General features: G+C 32.2%; 1 protein-coding gene across 1 annotated transcript in view; it reads left to right on the forward strand.

Moving 5' to 3' along the window:
- LOC142326840 (putative sodium-coupled neutral amino acid transporter 10) overlaps nt 1-25,039 on the forward strand; it is a 119,565-nt gene that overhangs the window by 40,115 nt on the left and 54,411 nt on the right. The window contains exon 2 of the mRNA XM_075369571.1: nt 3,532-3,716. The gene's annotated coding sequence lies outside the window, so the exon portion shown is untranslated. The remainder of the gene's footprint in view (nt 1-3,531; nt 3,717-25,039) is intronic.

Genomic DNA, 25,039 nt, shown 5'->3' on the forward strand with positions numbered 1-25,039 from the left:
AAGGTACTCTGTCTGAATGTGCCAGGAAAGAACTAGGAAAATCACTGAAAAACCTTGAGCAGAGCAGCATTACGAACTACAAAATTGTAAATGAAAGCAAGAAGTAGTTTTATCAATATTAATAATGTTATAATTATATGGAATAATAGTGATTCAAGTATGTCAAGATAACAAATAAATAAATCTGTAATAATAAAATAACAAATTTTTAAGCCGTTAATTAATTAAATTATTTCAATCGTTAATCAGTAAATGACACTATTAATAGCTTCACTTATTTACTTTAATATTATTTCAATTGTTTATATTTTTAATTATTAATATGGATTTTTACCTCAACTATTTTTATATTATGATTGTTTATTTTGTAATGCTGTTCTGATAAACGTTTTCCCACGCTTTATTCTTTATCCATCATGGCAAATGCTGGGAAGATCCTTTTTTTATTTTTGCTGTAGCACAGTATTTAATCCTGACATGAAATATATGTATATTATTTTGTATGTACTGAATAAATGATTTATTTGTATAAGTAGTTAAATACACGTTAAATGAGATAACGAAAATTTCAGGTACATCGAAACAGTATGATTTTAAAGACTCAGAAACAAGTACTATTGTTTGTACACAAACAAATAAATCGATTTAATTTAGATTAAACCGGTCGTTTAGATAGTTAAATAATTTTTTAATAGTAGAAACTGAAGCATAATTAAGTCGTTTGTTGCTGGCCAAAATATTGTTGTGATGTGTATTCATTTTAGGTGTCATAATTTAGTGGGTATAGGTGATTTAATGCGACACACAGGTTGTTCCTGAAAATAAGATGATCGATTTCGCATGTATAATCAGCATCATATGCCAAAATTATTAAGAAAAATACGGATTAAAGTGGTTTCCCCAGTGACTTTCCAACGAGTTGGATATATTAATATACTAAGCGCACCGAAATATATGTGATATTCGATCCCACAAGTAACACTTGATTCTGCTCATTCGAAGGATGTTTAAGAACATCGTTACTTTTATTGATCGCTTTAGGACTATGAATGATTGAAACAAATTGTAAAGTGTTTCTTATTGCGTGAATATATTTATAAAGTTAGGTTAATGATTTTATTTATTGAAATCGACAGAAAAGTCTTTTATTTACATTTTGACGACGATTTCAATTTTTTTTATTTACTTTTTTCTTTTTGACATGATGTAATTGAATTAATTCGGCTTTGTAAAAGAAACTGTGTAAGATAAAGAGTGGTGTAAGAAGTACCCGTAATGAATTAATTTTTTATATTTATTGTTTGTATTGAGAATTTTAAACTTTTCTTTATTTATTACTGGTGATGCTGTAAATTTGTGTTCATATTTAGTACTAACTGCTTGTGACTTATCATTTTAAAATTTTTACTTTCGATGGAAATTGTATGACAAAAATAAATAAATAATTATCATAAAAAAAATAACTTTAATTGATAATTCTTACCTCATGTGCTTTGCATTTATCAGAACTATAAGAAAGACGGATAGAGATAATATTAACAAATTAATATTTTCTGTTCTGTTGTTTTGTGAGCGAAATATTACTTTTTGTAAGTTTGCCCTCTGGTATAAATAGTTTTGTTCCTATTTATTCGTAGAAAATGTATTTTAGGGAAGGTTTTAGAAGACAAAATATTTATTTTTTTCAAACAACAATATTATCCCCTTCAAAGTAGTTCCCTTGAGCAGCTATACACCGGCGGAGTCGTTGTTCCCACTCCTGGTAGCAGCGCTGGAAGGCACAATTTCGCACAAACCTTTCGCATGTCAAAATTTGATGTACGGTAAAAGTATTTAAATTTAACTGTTCACTCATCATCATCCTTATTGTTAAACGACGGTCTGATCTCACAAGAACCCTCACACGCTAAACGTTTTTGTCAGATTTTGAAGTTGAAGGTCTCCCTGAGCGAGGCTGATCTTCAACTTGTTCTCGGCCTTCCAAAAATAATTTGTTCCAGCGGAAAACTTTGTGCTCCAGATAATCAATATTTCCCATAGGCCTGTTTCAACTTTTCAAAACTCACACTCGCGGATTCTCCAAGTTCAACACAAAACTTATTGCACAACGTTGTTCTAAATTCCGATGCTCCAGTTTCGTAACAACAAAAACACAACTTCACTGATGGCGCTGTCAAAAGTAATATGTTGCTGAACGGAGTTGAAACTCGTACTGAGCATGTGGAAGGGATGAACAAACCGATCTAGCACAGACCGATAGACAACATTGCCAGATCGCTCGCAGTGTTACCAATCTCATTACTTTTCTCACACACCTCGTATGTCGCATAACTCAAAAACGACTAGCCGTAGGATGTTGAAATTTTGGATTTAGGACTGTTGTAACATCTAATTTTTCGCCTCCCCTTTTGATTGCAATCGACTGAACCAAAATTGTCGAAAAAAAGCCCAAAATGCAAAAAATTGGATTTTAGACTGCAATAATAAGCCCTCATTGAGAGCTTTTAAACGATATGTCATAAGTGGTACTTATTTTCATTGGTTCCAGAGTTATAAAATTATTAAATTCCTTTCAAATAAAGTTTTAATTAATGAAATATTTAGATCTTATAAGGGGAAGGCACAAGTCCGAATCAGACTTCATTTCCTTTTTTAACTTTTTTTAATCAAGCGTTGTTTGGTCAAACTGGAGCCAAATTTTTTTCTCAATTTTTTTTAAGGAAAAAATGTAATTTGATCAGGGAGTGAAATCGGATACAAATTTTTTTACTGGACATTTTCGTCTTTTTCGTAATTTACATTGTAATTATTGCATTAATATTTAAAAACAAATGGAGATCTTTCAAGTACCAAACAGAGAAAGTTATGAAAGAGTTTCCCGGATTTTTTTTTTAATTGATCGTTTATATTTTGTTTACCTATCCAAATTTTGAATAAAAATTAAAATAAACGTGTAAAATAAATTTAAAAAAACCCCAAAAATAGAAAATTATAGTTTTTTAATATTTAGATTTTTTTTAAATTTAACGCCAAGTAAGTTGCGTTGTTTTGAATTTAACGTCGACTTCAAAAAGTTGAAATTTCAAGATTAATTAAAAAAGTTACTTTACTTTACTGTTTTATTATTTATTTATTTTTTGTTTATTTTATTTATCGGTTTAACAAATAGTTTTAGATTATTTTATGACAAATATTTTTTCTAAATATAAATTCAATAAATTCATTGATAAAAACATTCTCACGATATAAAAATTTTTTATAAAGATAATGATATTAAATTTTATGGAAATTCCGTGAAAGTATTGCAGATTGATCCGTATATTTTATTGATATTTCGTTGCTTTGTCTTTTTCTTGGTTGTAATCCAATTTTATCTTTTTTCGTGGGAATCATGTTTAAGATTGTAGTAATAAGCATGAGCTCTACGTCGGTCTGCACTGCTGGCAACAATCAGGCGTTGCCAGCTGCAACATAGTTATATAGATAATAAAGTATATATTTCAATTAACCGGCTGTTTGCTCTTTTATCAGGTCTGACGGTTATGCACTGAACTAGCCAGATGTAGACGGGAGTGATACTGGTCTGGGTGTTGGAAGGGACAACCTAGCTGCAACAACCCGAGACGGCTGAATTAGGCTACTACAAGAAATTAGGTGAACGAACTCCGTACTGTACAGACGCACTATTACCACCACCTTTGTTGAATTTTTTTTAGGTAAGTTACAATTTATTTTAGTCGAAGTATTAATCTGGTCTAAAATTTAAGAAAATTTGCACCTTTCAACAAATAAATAGTTTTTTTTAAAGTAGCGCCATTATCAAGTTTTAAAATATTTTAAAAAATTAAAGTACGTATGTTTTGTTTTTGTTGTGTTACACTGTCTATGATTTTATTTAAATTTTGTTACTTGTTTCTGTTAATGACGTTCCATAAAAATATTATATGGTATTCTGTTTATATTTAATCAAATCATTATTTTATGATTCAATATTCGCTAAGAATGTATTTTACAAAATTAAAAAAAAAAATTAATAAAACATTTTGAAATTTTAGTTTTTACTTTCTCAGTTATAACTCTGTTGTAGCTGCAACAGCATAGTTAAAGAGAAAATATAGCGATCGACAAAAAGTTTGGATGTCGGGGTTTCCGCATACCTTTTAAAACGCCCTTTTTCAAAAAAAAAAAAAAAAATAGAAATTTCTGGAAGATGTATGTTTTACTTGCATGTTTGTTTGCCTTACTTTGATAACATCTCTGGAGTGGCTCAATATAAATTTTTCGAAAATTGTTCAGAAAGATTTGTATATATAAAACATTAAAAGAATTACATTTTGAATAAGATTAAATAAGGGGGAGGAATAGTTTTCACCATTTTGAATTTCTATAGTGGTTGTAAAAAATTTTATTTTGGTTAAATGAAAGTACTGCTTATGTTATTTGAAATTCCACAGTCGATCTGCTTTAGGAGTTGTGGATATTCAATATTATTTTCAAACAGTTTTCCTCATATCTCGAAGAACCGTTTCTTAAAATACTTGAAAATATGGAACAAAGATTTGGTTGTATACATACAGGATTTAAGTATGGAAACAGGTTTATACTGCATTTCTGAGAGGTATTTGGAGGCAGAAAGAAGTGGAATTCTATATAGTTAAAAGAAATCTGCAGTACGATGGGTTTTTAATTTTTGTTCGCCATATTGAATCAAACTTATTTTTTTTAAATAGGAAGGTGGACATTATTATTATTATACACCTGTTTCAATCTTTTATAAGATGTAGCCTCTTTTAGTCTAGTTCGATAAGTAGGTTTTCAACAGTTCTCTTCATGCCTGTCTGTCCTGCGGCGTCTTCTGCCAGTTGGTTCCAGCCCAGCCACCCTTCTAATGCCTCTGTCCCATCGGTCTGGTGACCTGCCTCTTGGCCTTTGTCGCTCTCTTGGACTCCACTCAAGGACCGCCTTTGTCCACCTTCCATCAAATCTTCTCGCGATCTGCCCTGATCATTGCCATTTCAGAGCTTTCACTGTTTCCATTATGTCATGCACTCTCGTTATGGCTCTTACGTCTTCCGCTCTTTTCCGGTCCCACCTTGTATAGCCTAGTATTGACCTTTCCACGGCTCTATGTGCTGTCCGAAGCTTTCCTTTCACGAACTCATATAAAGTCCAGGTCTCGGATCAGTAGATGGATACTGTAAGAACACAATGTTCAAACACGGTCTTTTTCAAGATTATTGGCATGTTAGATTTGAACACTGTTGAATGTCCTCCAAATGATTTCCAGCCCATCCCCATTCTCCGGAAAATTTTAGGTCTGATGTCCCCTTTGGTGTTTATTAGCTGACCCAGGTAGACGTATTCTTCCAAATTCTCTAGGATTTTGTCGTCAAGTACTCTCTCCTGCAGCAGCCCATCTTTTGTCTTGGTCAAATTCACTCTCAGACCAACTTCTCCACATTTTTCTGCAAGATCCTCGATAAGCGATTGCAGTTTATCAATATCGTTAGCCAAAAGTACAACATCATCTGCAAACCGCAAGTTATTCAGTCTCCGTCCAGAAAAAAAGGGTGCGCGGCTTACTTGAAATATAGCCTTTAACCAAAATAATTTACCTAAAGTAAACGTTTTCTTAGAAGTACCTAAATTCAATTACATAATTATAATTACATTAGACTTTCGTTTGTCAATACTGGATGCCACTTATACAGAATACGTCATTAATTATTAACATCCTGTTCATATTATCGATATGAACGAAGTTACAGTATTTTCTGTAAAACTGATTCATTCTGTATAGGCTGCATCCGGTTCTAATGACACTACAGCTACAATATCAGTTACCCATCGTCGTCTTTTCTATTCGCCATAATCATTCTACTGTTTTTGTAAGTGGACGGTTGTGTATTTTATGTGTTTCGTTGATCTTGTAAACTTTAATACGGTGATTTATTTTAATTACGGCATTAAAATAAGTAAAAAGGGACAGCGTCTACGATCTTTTACAGTAAATGAAAAACTGCGCGTTATAGAAGAGCTTGAAATAATTGGAAATCGGGCGGCAGGATGAAAGTTTGACGTAGATGAAACCTGCATTAGAGACTGGCTTAAAAAGAAACAACTTCTGGTGAAAGACACTGGTAATAAAAGGGCTTTTCGTGGCCTAAAACCAATATACACAGACATAGAAAAAATATTCTATGTTTTTGTTATGGATAAAGAAATGCGGTTGTGCTGTCACGACAGAAATGTGTTATAACAGTTATTAACACAACACAGCAATCAGGTTGGAATGACGAAACCTTAATTTTAGATTGGATCAGGTGTGTATGGCAAAAGCGATCAGGAGATTTACTTAATAAAAAAAATACCGGTATGCTAGTAATAGATAGTTATAGGGTGCATACTACTGATAAAGTGATTGACATTTTAAAACAGGGTATAACGGATTAAGTAATAATTCCAGGCGGATTGACATCTCTATTGCAACCACTAGATATCTGCATTAATAAACCGTTCAAATTTGCATTAAAACAACTGTACCGTAAATGGATGGCTGATGAAAATTTCTTTCTCACGCCTACAGGAAGAATCAAACGCCCAGATATTAACCGGATTTGTGTTTGGATAAAAGATGCTTGGGAAGGTATTTCCACGTAATTAGCAAGTAAAAGTTTTAAAAAATGCGGAATATCTAATGAACTTGATGGTAGTGAAGACTATATCACCTTTGGCAGAGCGACGTGGAGACTACCGGTAACCATTCTACAGACATTGACAGTGACATTGACATTGACAGTGGATTAATTAAAAATAAAATCCCATATTTAAAAGTGTATTGAAATGATTCTTTTCATCATGATACTTTCTTTTCGTTTTACTAGCCTACCGATTCTGAATTAAACTAGTACCTACGGTAATTATTATTAATGTAATATTAATATTGTAATTTTAATGAACGAATTAAATACTTTACTTTCTGAATACATTTTTGTATTTATGTATTTTTTTATCATATCATTTGCACTTTACCATACCTGTATATACTCGATTTTTTTTTTAGATTTTCTATCCGGAAAATCGAGGTGCGGGGCTTATTTGGGCGGGGATACTCGAATAAATACGGTATTTACTTTAAATATTATAATATTTATTTATTTTTTTTAAATAAATGTTTTCGGTCGTAAATTACTAATGAATTATACTTTGAAAACACACCCTTTTACAATAGATATTCAAAATGCTTCCCCTCTACAGCTTGGCAGTCTGCTAACCTCGAGTAACACGTCTTATAGCTTGTACCATATCTGTTGTTACACGAGCAGATTCGTCAATTATTATTCTTTTCAATTCGCCAATGTTTGCAGATTTTGTATTGTAAACATTATGTTTCAGTCACTCCCAAAAAAAGTAATCCTGAAGAGCAGGTCTGGAGACCTGGCAGGCCATACGGCTCCTCTAAGACCCGTAGAGGCTCCTCTACGGGTCTTAGAGGAGCCGTACGTAGAATGAGCGATTTCGAAATCGTTGATTTAAAATTTACTGTTTCCGTAGATAATAATGGGGTGTTCCCCCATCTTGCTGAAAGTATAAGTTATTTAATTCTTATCCAACATTTTTCCAGATATTTGGTAAAATCCTATTTGCTAACAAATTGCAGTAAACATTTCCTGAACGATTGTCATTTAAATAAAAGGCCCTACAATGTATTGACCAACGATTCCCGCCCAAACATTCATTTTCTGAGGATGTTGTGTATCCAACATCCAATATCGACTCTTGCTTATTCACAAGGCCATTTTATATGACAGTCGCTTCTTCATCAGTAAACATTATTGAATTAAAAAATTTTTCACTGCGTCTAATTTTGCATTTTAACATCACGATACTCAACAAGCAGTCAAAATCGTCTTCCGAAAGTTCTTGCACAGGTGTAGCTTTTACGAGTGAATTTTATTTATTTTAAGAAATTTTTGAACTGAAAAATAACTGATGTCGTGTTGGACAACAGTTCGGAATCGATGAATGAGGGTCTTCAAAAACGTTCTGCAATACATCTAATGACTTTGCATCTGTTATGACAGTTTTTGGTCTACCAAGTACGAGGATGATTCTTTATCGTACCGGTTTCATCAAATCATTGTACTCTTGGTCACAGTCGATTTACTTATTAGTTCTATGTTTGGAAATCTATGATTAAGTAAATCACATACCTTTTGTTAAGACCGAACTCTGTCATCATACCCATTCATCATCAATAGGGTTTTTCGGTTTCACTTAAAGAAGGCATGTTATTTGAAGATTTAATAAAACTAAATAAACGAACAAGGAAATTAATAATAAAAATTTTATCAAAAAACAAATTTGAACCGGTCTAAAACTTAAATTATACTATCAGAATCACCGCCTTTTAAAAATCGGTGATACTCTGTACTGGAACAATTAAGAGGGTAAATGGACAACTTGTTAGAATATCCAACAAGTGGGATATCCATTTTTATTGCCGATGTCGGCAATAAAAATGGATGTTTCAACAACTTCTCCATTTACCCTGATTGTCACTTCGTAATGCCGCACGAGACTCCATGATGTGACCGGGTGGTAGTGCGGGGTTTGTCCCCGGCTCCTGCGCGTACCCGATTGAGGTTACGTTCCCCTTGTTAGGTGACCTAATCTGGTCGACTTATTTGGCTGTAGGTCTGAATTTCTATGTCGCGTAAAACATAATTTTGATTGGTATGAGTGTAGCACTGATTTAACTTACAACTCGTTCGCTTTCTGAGGCATTCACAGTCATGAACGGAGTGTCAAATTTGAACTAGACACGAGGTCCTTTAAATGAGTTAAAAATATGAAAAGTTTGTCAATATCCTACGATTCCTTGCTGAGAGCTTGAGTTTTGAAATTGTTTAATGTAATTATTTTCAAAATTTGAAAATAGTAATTTTGTATTGGTTTAATTTGGTTCGTATCCCACTTCTAATAATTCAAATTTGTATCTAAATCAATGATTCCCAAACTTTTTCAATTCTCGGCCGTCCGTGGTGAATCCAGATTTTCTCAAACCACTCTATGTCAAATTCTAACCAGTAATCTTTGTGAAATAGCCAATAATTTTATGTAAGTATTAGATAAAACTAAATATAACAAAAAAAAAAAATAATAATTGAACAAATTCAACTAATTATAATAATTAATGGGATGGATAAGCCTCTTAATCGCCTCACATTTTCTCAAATAGTGGAGTTAAACTGGACACAACCACCCTGATTTCCTTCTCCAAATTGTTTTTCGTAACATATTTAGATTTTATCACAACAATAGCTGAAAACCCAGCTTTGCAAAGATAAGAAGTTGCAAATGGAATTAAAATTCTTTGAGTTTTACTACTTATGAGTGGTTATTCATCTTTTACTGAAATCCAAAATTCAAAATTTAGTTGTTAAATTTTATTTTCGTTTGCTAAATGGATGCAGATTTATTGATATTATAATATAGAAAATATTTTTCAAAGCAGACATCTGTATGATGTTCTTAAAAATGGATTTCATACATCGAGATAAATTAACTTAATTGGAGGTAAAAGATATTTGCGACAAGGGGAAACATTCCTTGCTCAGTCTAGGTTTTCCAGAATTTGTTTTTTTCCCATATCTAACCTTTTTTTTATAAAAGAAGCTAAAATCTGCTCATTCAACTTTTAAAAGGTGCATTTTGCTTCCCTGTAAGGATAGATTCCCAGCATTTAACTTTTCTATAATCTAAATCATATAAATATGCTAGCTTTACCAAAAGAAAATGTTCATTTGCAAAGTTTTTGGTGTACCTGTCACCCTGTTTTAGAAAAATATAAATTTTCTCATCGCAATTCAAATGTACAGATAGTACTTAACTACAGATAGCCATCTCGAAATGCCATAGTACAACAAAGACATGTGTTCGGTTCCCGTATCCTCACATAGTGTTTGAAGGTTGTGTTTTTGTAGTTTATTACATTCTCTACATATTCTAAGATCTGGTTCAATGATTTGTCTACAGGGGGCTTTGCTTCGAATAAAAACCTGCAATCCTCCGTACCGGCCGGACATACGAGGGTGTGAGAAAAGTAATGAGACTGACTTTTTACTTACCAAAATTTTTATTTTTTTTCAATCAACAGTATTATCTCCTTCAAAGTAGTTCCCTTGGGCAGCTATAGACCGGCGGAGTCGTTGTTCCCACTCCTGGTAGCAGCGCTGGAAGGCTTCAACTGGTAGGGCTTTTAACTGGTCTGTCAGTCTTTTGAATGTTCTCCAGAGTTCCAAAATGACGTCCTGTTAAGACATGTTTCAATTTCGGGAAAAGGAAAAAGTCACAAAGACCAAATCAGGTGAATAGTAGGGGGGTGTAGGAACCGTAGGAATGCGTTTTGAGATCAAAAATTCCCTGATGGAAATGGCCGTGTGACACGAGGCATTGTCATGATGAAGCATCCACTTGTCTGCAATGTCTGGTCTCATGCGAATCACTCTTTTCCTGAGCCTTTCAAGGACACCTTTGTAAAATACTTGGTTGACAGTTTGCCCTGGAGGAACAAATTCTTTATGGACGATACACCTACTGTCAAAAAAGCAAATCAGCACGGTTTTGATCTTTGATTTGCTCATTCGACATTTTTTCGGTCGAGGAGATGATGCAGTGTGCCACTTTTTGCTTTGTCGCTTTGTTTCAGGATCGTACTCAAATATCCAGGATTGATCACCTGTGATCACACGATTGAAGAATTCTTGGTCATTGTCAATCCTCTCAAGAAGATTAACGCGCAACTCGACTGTCCTTCAGTTCCGTTGTGAGGTTTTTCGGCACCAATTTTGCACAAACCTTTCGCATGTCAAAATCGTCTGTCAAAATTTGATGTACGGTGAATGTGTTTAAATTTAACTGTTCACTCATCATCCTTATTGTTAAACGACGGTGTGATCTCACAAGAACCCTCACACGCTCAATGTTTTCGTCAGATTTTGAAGTTGAAGGTCTCCCTGAGCGAGGTTGATGTTCAACATGTTCTCGGCCTTCCAAAAATGATTTGTGCCGGCGGAAAACTTGTGCTCTTGATAAGTAATGTTCCCCATAGTCCTGTTTCAACTTTTAAAAGGTCACACTCGCGGATTCTTCAAGTTTAACACAAAACTTGATTGCACAACGTTGCTCTAAATTCCGATGCATGCTTTATTTTCGTAACATACAACAAAAACACAACTTCACTGATGGCGCTGTCAAAAATAATGTGTTGGCTGAACGGAGTACTGAGCATGTGGAAGGGATGAACAAACCGGCAGACACAGCGTTGCCAGATCGCTTGCAGTGTTACCAATCTCATTACTTTTCTCACACACCTCGTAGAACGAGCACTGTCAGTACAGTCATCGATGCACTAAGTCCACTCCACTTAGTTATTTGTTCCTTTAAGAATTGTTTTATTATAACTATTTCTCCCAATAAAAATATTTATTTATATTTTGAACTTGATTTTTTCGTTGTGATGTGCTGTTATGATGCGAGTAGGTTAATAAACTAACGCCTGAATTAAAATACAGTCCTGAAGTCTGAACCATAACGTTTTGGATGGGGACTCGTACGTGGGTTGTTTTCGTCTTTAGTGAAGTACTGAAGTTGCGTTACGGTTTGATTTGGCAGATCGGTATATGTATTGATTGATTATAATCTGATAATATCAATGACGGCAAAAAAATCGAAGAATCACAATTGCTAGTTCTTTATCTTATTATTTAAATCTTTACTTACAAAAATAATTATACTCAAGTACTGATGTTAGTCTGAATGGAGTTGCATATAAGTATATATACAATCTGTCAATTCAGTAGAGGAAGTAATATGTAGAGTTACGTGTAATTTTCAATAAAAATGTCTGCATCGTATTTTTATTATAAAATTGATGTTAATTTTACGTTAATATAAATACAAATAATTTACCTTTGGAATACTCATAAATGGCTTTTAAGGTTACATCTCATTAAGGGAAAAAATTGGTTCAATGTAGAGATTAGTTATTGGATTTATTTATTTTTAAAGAATGTGTATTTTTCAGAACTTATGTCTACAGTCAATCCCATGCGAGTAGAGTTAAGTTGTCTTTTTCAGGGATTATGAGTGTCACCTAGATGCATTTTACCTAATAAATACATTAATAATTATAATAATTTAATTTTTAAACGTGGTTTTAATTACATTGAAGGTGTATGTGTGTGAGCGTACGCGTAAAATTAAGTAGGATAATAACGTAATCCCTATAAAAAAACAGTGTTCGTTGAATATTGTAATTTGTTACTATTTTGTTATTAGATTATTAGATAAATAAAAAGTAAACGTCGAAAAGAATAGTGTTTGCTATATAGTAAGAAATAGGGTGATGTTAATTGACCTTGTCATAAAGTAGAAGGGAAATCCTTGAATCGAGACACTGACGGAAACGTTGATTAGTTCATCTTTAGACAGGCTGTAATATTATGCAATCAGTTTATTGTCGGATAAATAATTGAAATAAAAATGGATTATTTACACTTTTATTAAAAATATAAACCTTTTTCTTATAGTAAATTACAATAAATTTCTACGGTTTTCAGCAGTTTCTTGTTTGTATAAAAAATGGGAAACTTTCATTTTTTTTGACAGGATTTGTTGGTTTTTAATTAAAAATGATGGTAATTATGAAAACATTAATTATTGAATTGTGTTTGTCCGTTCGTTCTTCCGCGCATCCGTGCTGGCTACGAGAAAATCGTTGTTTTCCAAAAGTACAGGATCGAGAAAGCTGCAGTTTATTAGTCAGTTCCCTTCACTCTCAAAAGCATACTTTATTATCCGTGCTTTTGTACTATTTTCAAAATATCCGCCTACCGCAATATAAAGCCTAGTAACATTTGAGAGGAATTCTTGACTGACAGGGTATCCTTTACCTCACTAACAATTTTTTTTTTTAAAGAGGTGGAGGAACCCCATTTACGGGCGCCCTAGGCAGTGTCGGGCTCGCTAACAGGTTCCGCAAGGTGTTATTAAGTGCGTACGTACACCTGCGCACTACCGACTAACCTCCACCCTTGGCTCCACACCCTTCCTAGAACAACTTAAGGAAGCATTTCATCAAGAAGGGGGGCGTGATACGCCCTCACACACGGTCATACACCAATCATACACAAAGCAAGAAAAACAAAAATCACACATATCACGCCACAAGCACATCAAACAGTCGCAACAGATCAACAGTTAAGCGGGTCAGATCAACTCCTCTAACAATTAAGTGGGGTGGGATCCTTTACTCCACTATAGGGTAGTTTCTACGTAAATATATGTTGTTGTTTTTTTCTTCAGATTAAGGCAATGAACTTATGCAATGCTTATTTTAATAAGAAAAAGAAAATAATTTTTATTTTCTTTCATTTAAATCTTAAGAATATATCTTCGTGTATTATTATTAAGTACTTTGTCTTGAAACTATTTCGAGTCGTCTTAGATTATTTTTTATACATTACTATATTCTTTGAACATGGGCATTCGTTATTTTTAAGTACAAATGTTTTGGGGATATCAGAATACATTTATCCAAGTTACCGCTGATGATTTATGTTGATCAGCCCAAATATACGCTGCAAAAACTTTGTTTTTTCGTAGTATTCGATAACAAATTCAGGTTTCCTTAAGAGAAACCTCCAACTTTGAGGCGTGTGAAAGTACCTAATTGAACTATAAACCGTTTCGGTCGTGCGTTTACTTTGTACGCGTAAAAAAAGCCATATTTACAGTTAGGTTTATCAAAGAAGTTTCTCAATACGTTTAGACAATTATCGATAATCAAAAGTAGTTTTTTAATGAGTTTTACAGTTTCAAAATTCTTTCAAAAGCAGACGTAAGCGCAAACCACCTAGTTCTCCTATAGCCTAGCAATTTCTAATGATCTGTGTCAACTTCTTTACGAAACTCTTTCAAAGATTTCACGCGAAAACTATAAATATAAAAATGCGAATATATTTTCACAAAAACGTATTCAAAGTCTACAGGTAGTCAGTTTGCGGCAGTCTTAATCGCGTTGTGATTAATGTGAGCTCTATATCCTATTCCTATCAATGTTCTCTTTAGTTAAATAAAAATAAGTTTAGTTTTGCATAAATATTGTTGACGCCTCGTCTTTTCGATTCGCCAAAATTGCAGTTAGTATTATCTCCATAAAAAGCCACGATTTTTGAAATTAAATTATTTTCTGTCAATGCTTTCATTAGATAATTTACCGTAACGTCTGATGTTTCGCTCGGTCGTTCTTGAAATTTTACAAGTTTGACTTGTTTGCCTTCGTACGGTAAAAAGAAGCGATCTAAAACAGGAAATATTTTCTTGGATCCGTGGTTTGAAGCTTCAGTTAATATAGTAATTCTGTTGCATTCGCCGAAGCGCTCTTTTAATTGTAAGTATTGTTCTCTTGTTCATCATTAGGTTGTTCTCTTTCTCAAAACGGGAGATTTCAGCGTCCCGAAGCTGTGTTTCGGGAACAACAGGAGGACAGGCTGTTGTTCCCGGGGACTGTCCGTTCAAAACGGGACTTATATTCACTTTAATCACGTCAAACCAAACGTTCACCGAAAATCGTTTCTGGAAATTTGATTTGACTACAGCAAGTGGGGTTTCTTCGAACCATCGATCTGAATTCTCTGGCGTATTAGTAATTGGTTTGTTAGTATTATTGGTATTTCTGTTAAAAACAGAATTTTGGAATTAACTTACAAGTACAATCGTTAAGTCCAGGCGCCTTCGGTCGCAGCAACTTCCAGATCTTTTGAAGTTGGTGAATCCCTTTTTTTTTAAAGATTAAGCACGAAAGAACTCGAAACGGCAGCAAGATTGGAATTTTTATAGTTTTCTAATATCAAATTTTGCTCAATATCGCTAGCACCTCCACGGGATACATTAAATTCTGTACGACACTTTTCACATCTGACGTCCGATGGAGTACTTCTTTGTTTTATAAACCGGTATTTAGTTTGTAAGTTAACTTTAAAACAATACCTAAACTTAAGTTTAGGCATTGTTGAAATGAAGTGTTCGCGTTCAAGAAATTTAAATTGATACACGTATAATATTACAATACAAGAAATGCCGTTTACTCTCAATCACTGTTGATTATTATAACTAACCTCAAAATTTGACAAATTGTGCGGTCATCTAGGCGCTACCGTCGGATTTTATTTTAAATTTGTTACTATAGGTCGTTCTCTTTCTGAAAACGGGGTATTTCAGCGTTCCGAAGCTGTGTTTCGGGAACAACAGGAGGACAGGCTACCTAAAAAAAAGGGTCTGTCCCGTTCAAAACGGAATGTGTGGATACTTAAATCACGTCAAACCAAAAATCACCGAAAAATCGTTTCTGGAAATTTGATTCAATTATACATCAAGTGGGTTTTCTTCAAATTATGGATGTGAATTCTCTGTGTTGTTTATGTTATTACGGGTAAAGTACCTTCGTCCGAAAATAGTATGAACGGAATTAAGTGGCAATTATCGTTAACCCATTGACAAAACTGGAGTCGTCTGGCACGGTCACCATTCTGGAGGTGTTGAACTTTCTGAACATGTTAAGGACGCAGTCCATAAGCATGTAGTGTCCTCCATAATAAACTTTGTGAATTGTGTAGAAATTCTCCGCGTGCTCGTTGTAAGAGTCAGCTTTACCACCTGAAGAATGTTTTCCCTTCATCACGACGTACCTGTTAGCGCTCAGATGAAACATTAGCGCTGGGAAGTGTACTGTACCTAATTTTTCAAAGGTATAAAATAGAAAGTTTGTTTTTCTTTAAAGGTTATTTTTTTGGGTTCGTAGTTATTTTCTTCGTCATTTTACTAAAAAAACTGCTATTTTTAATTTTTACAAATTCATAACATTTTTCTGTTGAGTTATATTTTTAATAATAAAAGTTGTTTTCTTTTTTCATAGACTTTATTCCATTAATTTCGTCAGAATTAAATTCTCTGCTAAGCTTTGATAATAAAATTTACGCATTCATTATTCATTTAACAAATTTATTGTACTTCAAACCAAAAAAAAAATGTTTAGAGTCACCGAATTTTCTGTTTGACGTTGGATATCATGAAAACTACAGGGAATACAGTTCTGGGACCTGTTTTATTTAAAGTTTGAGGTCGAAATACATAACAAACAATCAAGCTTCACCTTTGTATAACGCCTTAAAAATTTCAGTGTGACCTCATTTCACCGGAGGAACTGAAATCGGGGCGAAATATTTCGCTACTGTCGTTTGCGGGAATATTTAAAGCTCTAGAATCAGTTCCTAAATTATTTCCCTTTCCTCCTGAATCACTCTGAATGTATGTATCTTTCTTTCTTTTTCCTGTTAAGCCTCCGGGAATTACCGTTCAGGTATTACTTCAGAGGATAAATGAGGATGATATATATGAGTGTAAATAAAGTGTAGTCTTGTACATTCTCAGTTCGACCATTCCTGAGATGTGTGATTAATTGAAACCCGACCACGAAAGAACACCGGTATCCACAATCTAGTATTCAAATCCGTATAAAAGTAACTGCCTTTACTAGGACTTTGTATGCTGTAACTCTCGACTTCAAAATCAATCAGCTGATTTGGGAAGACGCGTTTACCACTAGACCAACCCGGTTGGTTAAGAATGTATTTATCTTTTCTTTTTCCTGTTTAGCCTCCGGTAACTACCGTTTAGATAATTCTTCAGAGGATGAATGAGGATGATATGTATGAGTGTAAATGAACTGTAGTCTTGTACATTCTCAGTTCGACCATTCCTGAGATGTGTGGTTAATTGAAACCCAACCACCAAAGAACACCGGCATCCACGATCTAGTATTCAAATCCGTGTAAAAATAACTGACTTTACTAGGACATGAACGCTGTAACTCTCGACTTCTAAATCAATCAGCTGATTTGGGAAGACGCGTTAACCACTAGACCAACCCGGTAGGTTGAGAATGTATTTATCTAATTACTATTTAATTTTGTTTTACGGTGGATTTTATTTATGTTGCCATTCCATTACGTATGGGTAAACAGTTACGTAACGGGTCCGCCTATGGTAAATGTCTACTTTTTTTGTGCGCGGAAGGTCGGTTTACAATTCAAGGCCAACCCGGTCAAATAGTATTTTAAACGCCATATGCTACTCGACTATTTCCACCAACCGCAATTCCACCCTAGTCTGGCTATATATAAATATGTAACAAACTACTATTTATTAGCTCACTAAAAAATGATGGAGTGCAGTCGCTGTAATGTTAAATCTTGATTCGACAAAGCAAAAATAATAGTAGATATCTCGAAATTTCCATTATATCGAATGAATTATAATCGATCATCAAAGCGTGTTTATTTATTTCCGATCACGAAACAAATTTACAGCATCAAGGTATATATGTTATTAGAAAACGCGTTATGTGTATTTTTACTACAAATATATATAAAGCAGACAATTAAAAAGTTATGACCAAATTAAAAATAAACCATACGTTGTTAGAATTTTTTTATCTGTAAATGACAAAAAAAAAATTATTATTCTTTCAATTACAGATTACGAAAAAAATAAACATTAATTGATTGAATAAGAGATTTTTTCATCAGTTCATCATATAATACATTTAAAAATGTTTTACATCCTGTTTTATATAGGCTTACTTGAAGTCTTTTAAACACATTAAAGTAGGGTGGTAATGAGCATTTAAAATACTGGTGGTAATAAGTTTATTTTGAGGGATACTTCTGAAGAAAAAAGGTGAATCTTAGCTTCAACCGTTCTACAACGGCTACAATAAATAACTAAGTCCTTTATTCAGATGAGAGAGAAAATAATTGTACATTATATTCTGCATACAACACATTAAGAAAGGCAGTATTTACTACATAAGTATCTTCCTGCACCCGATGAACTTTTGTTCATTATCCTTAATATATGTATAGCAAGCATATATTACGAGGGTGCACTCAAAATATTTCTGAGACCGGTATACTAAAAGGATGTTAACATTTTTTAATTACAAGTTAACCTGTTATTAAAAATTATGTCTGATAGAAATAATTTAAAATAAACAACGAAAGAAATTAAATACAATAGAAGTTTAAAGGTTGTTGCATTCTTTTACTCCTATACTAATGAAGTTACATTAACAGATAAACAACATAAGCAAATACTTCCGTATTTGCAGGTCAATGTACAGTTTACACAAGGTGTACTTCCGCCAACCAGGCGTATGCAAAACCTTAACCTTATTGAAATAGTTTTTTTTATTTAACATTCGATTTTAACAAAGCCTTTTTTTACACGGTTGTAATTCAAAAATAAATGTGTTTAAAGTATGAATCAATTTAGATACTTATTTCCTTAATATTTTGCGTAATTCTTGTTATTTTTACTTAGTAGGTGAAAGACTCTTTAGGTGTACTTGTAGAAGCTAGCTAAATGGTAGCTTCCGAGCTAAGATTGATCTAATAGTTTTAAGTCGATCATTAATAACAAGATAATTTTTTAAATAAAGGACGTAACAATTTAAATATTTTTTGATCGAAAAATCAAATCCTAAAATTAATCCAAAGTTATTTTATTTACGTTAACTAGCTGTGAATACGTGAGTTTGTCGGTTTTCATTTACAAATTATAATATGTAGTACTACAATTATAAAATTAAAAGATTAATTAATTTTTTTAATGGAATGATAATTATGGATGCATGGGTGAAAAGTAAGTAAAATTTTCTTATTGAAAAAAAAATTTTTTATTGTTTCCCTGATTGTGAATCTCGTTGGCCGATCTCGATTTCTTCTGACCTAATGTTCGCGAATTTTAAAATGTGATATAATAGTTTCTAATTGTTATAGATTAATTAACGTAGATTAAGTAAAAACAAATTGTTTCAGAAGAAAATGTTAAAATTTTACGATTATTTAAAAAATATAACGTTCATATTGTTTCGCTTAAAGTGGTTCTTGGACGTCGATCACGACTCTTCAGAAATAATATTTGTGCATTTTTAAATGCCATGTAAAAGTCTGTAATTATTATCCATTAATTAACGTAATTTAACTAAAAACAAATAAATATAGAAGAAAATTTTGGAATTTAATGATTATTTAAAAATATATAATATTTTTATGGTTTTCCTTAATGTGGATCACGAGATCCAAGAAATGGAGATAAGAATACGAATTCTTATCTCCATTTCTTCGCGCTAATAAATGTGAATTTTAAAATGTGTTGTAAACATTTTCGATAATAATAAAGATATTAGCGTAATTTACTTAAAAACTTATTTTTATAGAAAACGTGCAAACCTAAAAAAAAAAATTGTTTTTTAATACCGAATTTTCTGTTTTACGTCGGATATCTTAAAAACTACTGGAGTTAACGTTCTGGAACCTATTTTATGGCATTTCCCAGCTCAAATTAATAAGTTACCACCAACTTTACTCCTTAATTTGGGCCCCAAAAATTACAGAAGGGCATCTTTTTATTAGAAGACCTGAAATCCGGCCGAAATCTTTCGCTAGCCGTAACTCGAAAACAAAACGTTCCCAGATCTATTTTTATATGAAAATTTCTCGTTATTTTCACCAATAGTAGAACATGTCCTAAAAGATTTTCCGTTTCTTTGTAGGACACACTCTTTATTATTAAACGATTTTGTTTTGTAGAAACAAAACTATCGATGGATTTTTAAATAATACTAAATAAACGTATTTTAATCTAAATTTTCTGTTACCTGTACATAATAAATCATTAACAACTTATTAATGAGGGTGAATATTAGCGTTTGAAAAAGCTTAAAATTTTAAGCGAAACTTTTTTACTTTGTATTGTGCAAATCGTATTTATTACCTTACGCATAAAATAACAATTTTAATAATAATATTATCTGATGTTTGTATATGTCTATTTGTGTAATTAAATTTTTCTCGTTATTTTTTCTGTTCTGTTCACAATCGCCTTCTGTAAACAATTATTATTATTGTATGTATGTTGTAGTTGGATAGACAAGATTACAATAGCTGTTTAAAAATAGCCCTGAACGGGTAGCGAACATTTGTTAGTATAAGAACAATGAATATAATAGTAGATAAAATCAGATTTTACGAAAGTAATCATTTAACGTCAGTAATGTAAAATGAATAGGCAGGAAGCAATTTTCATCAGACTTAGTTCGTGGTTTTTGTATTATTTAACTTCGCGAATTCTGATAATTAATCAAAAATGACTATCTATTCATCCGGGGAATGTTTGTTACGTTTGTATTTTTAATGTAATACAGAAAAAAATAATAAAACTCTCAAACAGTACAATAGTTTATTATTTTTTTTTATTTACATATATTTAATTCTTCTTAGTTTGCCAACCTTTTATTGGATTGACTGAAGCAAGGCTCTGTTTTAAGTCGATATTTTGGCATTGCGTCTGTTTGTGTGTTGTTGTAAGTCGATTACTGCCAAATAAATTTTTTGATTTTTATTAAAAAATTTTCTGTAAAATTGCTTGCTGTTATTAGGCAAAAAAAAATTGCATATTTAATGATTTTTATTAAAATTTTCCGTTTCAAAGTGGCATTAATTGCAGTTAGTTGCAGCTCTTATAATTTGATAGATACTGCATAACAAGTTGTATGATAACATTTTGTAATCGATCTCCAATTTAGATAATTAAACTTCCTATAAAACATTTTAAAGCAGTCATTCTCTATTTCTGATAGTGATTTCTTATTTTAAGGAAAACGAGCTACCTTTCCTTCCAGTTAAAAACGATGGACATCGTGTAGTACTAAGTTTAATTATAACGACTGGGGTGTAAATCTAAAATACTTTAACGGTCTAGTTGTTTGGTTACTAACTTTTTAGACGAGGGAAGCGGTGGAAGAGAATTGTCGACAAGCCAAAATGATGAACAGAGTGAACGCGAGATTTTTCTTCCAATCCTGACGCGATGTTGGTAGCTACTGTATACCCTTTTTTGGTCAGAATCGCTTTGCTTTGCAACTTTTATGAAACGTTTTTTCTAGCTTTAAACACCGTGCTGTGATCCAGATGGTACTAATATTTGGGTACTGATCTCCTGACGGGTGACAATTCTCTAACGTTTATCTGGATGGTCTTTCGAATTCCGGCCAGGATTTCAGATTAATCACGTGCAATAAAAATTATTTTTGATTTTCGTCAAAAAATAAAAAAATGAGAGATTTAATCCTGTTCATTTATGTAGTAAAATAATATATTTTCGTAAATATTAGGGTATAGGTCATTAGTTAAAAATGGTGCTTCCATTTTGACGATCCCTCAAAGGGAGAAACAGGATAAATTCAGAAAATTCCCTAATTCCTATTAGTTTTTTTAATATTTCCAATAGAAATTCAAAGTTAATCTCCAGTTACGAAATTTTAAATTCTATGAAAATTTAAGAATTCCCTGGATAAAGAGGTTTTATTTTTAGTGTTAATGCTGAAAATCATCATGGAGAAATCAATCACCTCATTGACTAATGAGGTATTAAATCTGTATTTTAAATATATTTGAAAATTCCCGCCGTGTCACTAATTGTCCAACTTTCCAAATAGCTGGAAAGTTGAAATTTGGCATACGTTTCCCTAAAAGTGTTTTTAGGGAAAGTAGACAAGGATTAATTTTGATGAACTAATTATAAGGGGGAAGTAGTAAAAAGAATTTCTAAGATTAAAGATTCAGTATTTACCCACTAGTTAAAAGGGTAATTTCAGTTAAGTATATAAATAAAGAATGTTTGTCTACTTATTCCCTTGTAAGGAAATTTTACGTCATTTATCTGCTGATCTCTTGTCATCTTTATTCTCTGAATGCTTAAAATTAATTACTAGTTTATGAGAATGATGTTCTCAATTCACTACTAACTAAATATAAATATTGTAGTAGCCAAATTGTGGTATTTATTTATTTAATTTTTAGGGTATTTTAAATTATGGAAAGTAGATAGTATTCTACTAAGTACACACATTATTTCTCCCCCTCTTCCAAAGGATCGATGAAAGTAATTTGAAAAAACTAACGGTGTAAATAAATATCTTTGTTAGAATTATAATATTGGAACGTGTTGAAAGTAGTAAGATTAAAGTAACGAAATGAATACTGCGTTTTGGAAAGTCAGTGACTCGTCGTTCGCAGTCGTACGATGCGTTTGAACTCCTCATTTCTTTTCCCACTCCAACCTTTTTTATTGTGATATCACTTTCACTCGTTTATTTTTTTATTTAATAGCTAAATTAACATTTTTCGGTTATCGATTTAAAATTTATATTAAATGTTTGTACTTAAGATTCAGAATGTAATTTTTAAAACCTTTATTAGTGTTATTATTATTATTATTATATTGATATATTTTTACTCCGCCTTACCAGCCTAATTACAGTTAACACTTCAACTACTAAATTAGAAATGGTCAGGTAGACCATTCCTTGAACAATACCGTTAATTGAATCGCCAAGACTTAGTAAAACGGTAATAAAGGAAGGAATTCAAATCCATTTTTGTTAGATCAATCTATATCTTGCAGCATCACAAAATAGCAGATGGTATTAACCGACCGGATATACGTGCGCGTGTAGATAAATATACTTATAAAAGGTGTTGTCCTAGTAGATGTTTGCAGAACTTCAAGGGCATAAAAATTAATTCAAAGCATAAAAAAAAGAGAAAAAAACATTCCCTATCTCGCTTCATTTTTCATCTGCTCGTAGTCATTCCTGTTTTTTTTTTTCAATAAAATTTTATAACTTGGGAAGGTTTGAGATATTTTAATGAAATTTAGTGTACATGTACCCACATTATCGTTTGCAAAATAATTAGATTTGAAAATTTTGTCGTGGAAATTTTAAAATTTTAGTCGTTTAATTTTTTTTAATCGTTATTGTTCCGTAAATAATACTTTCACCGAATTACGTTTTATTACATAAAATATTAAGCGTTTTATTGTGAACAAAAGATACACATTATTTGTTAAAATCGGTCAACAAACAGTCGATACGTGGTAGAAATTGAAACTAATCCATTTTACGCTTACAGAAAGATAATGCAGTCAGAAGACTTCGTGCGTGTTTTCACTTTCTTCACCGATTGAATAATAGATTATTAATAATAAAGTATCTCGATCCGTTCTTAAAACCAAATTGTTAGTGAAAAAACACAAAACCGCATACAGATGGAAATTAAAGCTAGGTACGGTGTTTGCCCGTATAAACGTGTTTTATTTTGATGCAGTGAATCAGTCCTTCAAGTTTTTCAAACTTCCAAAAAACTAATACGCATGTGATTGTTAGAGAGCTGGTTTAATCTTCTGTAGTATTATCTTGATGTAGCATCAAGAGTTGTGCACTGTACGTAGGCAGATTATGTTATCAAATTTTACCCAAGCTAGGTTTGTCTGGCGTAAACGAGAAATTTATTAGACTTAAATGTATAGGTAATGAATTTTTATTTACTTTATGTATGTATATAAACTTTATCCAATCGTAGTAATTGATTATAAGATTTAATGTTTCTGATTTAATTGTTTCTGGTAACAAATTTCTTAATTATTTTTATAATTATGAATTATACACAAATAATAATAAATACATCGCTTTGTTGTCTGGAACATCCATGAACAACCAAATTCATATATATATATATATATATATATATATATACTAGCCGGTCAGGGCTCGCTTCGCTCACCAACCGTCTAGCTAGGGGGCTCCGCCCCCTTGACTCTCGACTCGTTCGTTATTCTCATGGTTGTGAGAATGTTAAATATTTTACAGATATTCATTGTAGACAGTAGTGTCTAATTCAGTCAGTCGTTCAGTGCAATTAAATAATTAGCACGTGTTGTAAACATAACAGATATTGAGTCGTAATAAATATATATTTATATACACGGATTTCTGAAGACGGATATTTTAAACTGTGAATGTTTTTGTTCATATTCATAAAACTATTTATATTGCAGCGTATATTTATTTATTTATTTTTTTTTTGTGAAAATTATGTTTCAAGATTTGAGGTTATATTTATGTAAGTATTATTATGTATGAGTAAAGTTATATTTTTTAATGACACAGCAAATAGCACTTATCAGATAAATTCTTGATTTTACATAAAATAAATTTAAATTTACCAAAAACAAAATTTTTCATGAAATACACTGTTATAAAATAAAACTATTTGTATCATATCTTTTATACCATAAGCCGTTGATAACCCTCGTGCCTATTCAGTCGTCATCCGAAGAATTAATGGAACTGAACTAATCGAAATATACTCGATAAACTTTATTTTATGGATTACGAATACTTCAATACTTTTAAACGGTATAAAATAAATATTATTTATTCAAACTTTTATTCATGGTATTTAATGTCGCCTATCGATCGTTTAACTCAGTTTAAATTTGTTTGAATACGTAAAAAATTATTTTTTTTTCACGCCAAAAAAGTATAACTTCTTATGTGCGTACATAATTACATACGAGCTTTTTTTTTACCTTTCTTCTCCCCTTTTAAGATCGATTTTCAGAAATCTAAAAATATCTTTTAGATGTTTACAAGAAAATTATACGCACCAAAAATCAAGTTGATACCTTCATTTGTTAATAAGAAATAAAAAAAAGAAAAAAAAAGTAAATTTCATTTTTACTCTAATTTTACCCTTTAAACACGGAATTTCAAAAACTATTTTCTTAGTATGCAGTTACACCGTAAGAACATGTATACAAATTTTCATCAATTTATCTTCAGTAGTTTTTGCTGGGCGTTGATGAATAAGTCAGTCAGGACAAGTTGTTTTATAGGTAAAAAAGATATACATATATATATATATATATATATAAAGGACTTTAAAGGTACTTTCTCATCTCCAAGAATTATATTCAACACACGCGCGCGCGCGCACTTTATATATAAAAAGTGCGCGCGCGCATGTGTGTGTTGAATATAATTCTTGAAGATGAGAAAGTACCTTTCAAG

The sequence above is a fragment of the Lycorma delicatula genome, chromosome 6, assembly GCF_047948215.1.
Source record: "Lycorma delicatula isolate Av1 chromosome 6, ASM4794821v1, whole genome shotgun sequence".
Taxonomy (NCBI): Eukaryota; Metazoa; Arthropoda; class Insecta; order Hemiptera; family Fulgoridae; genus Lycorma; species Lycorma delicatula.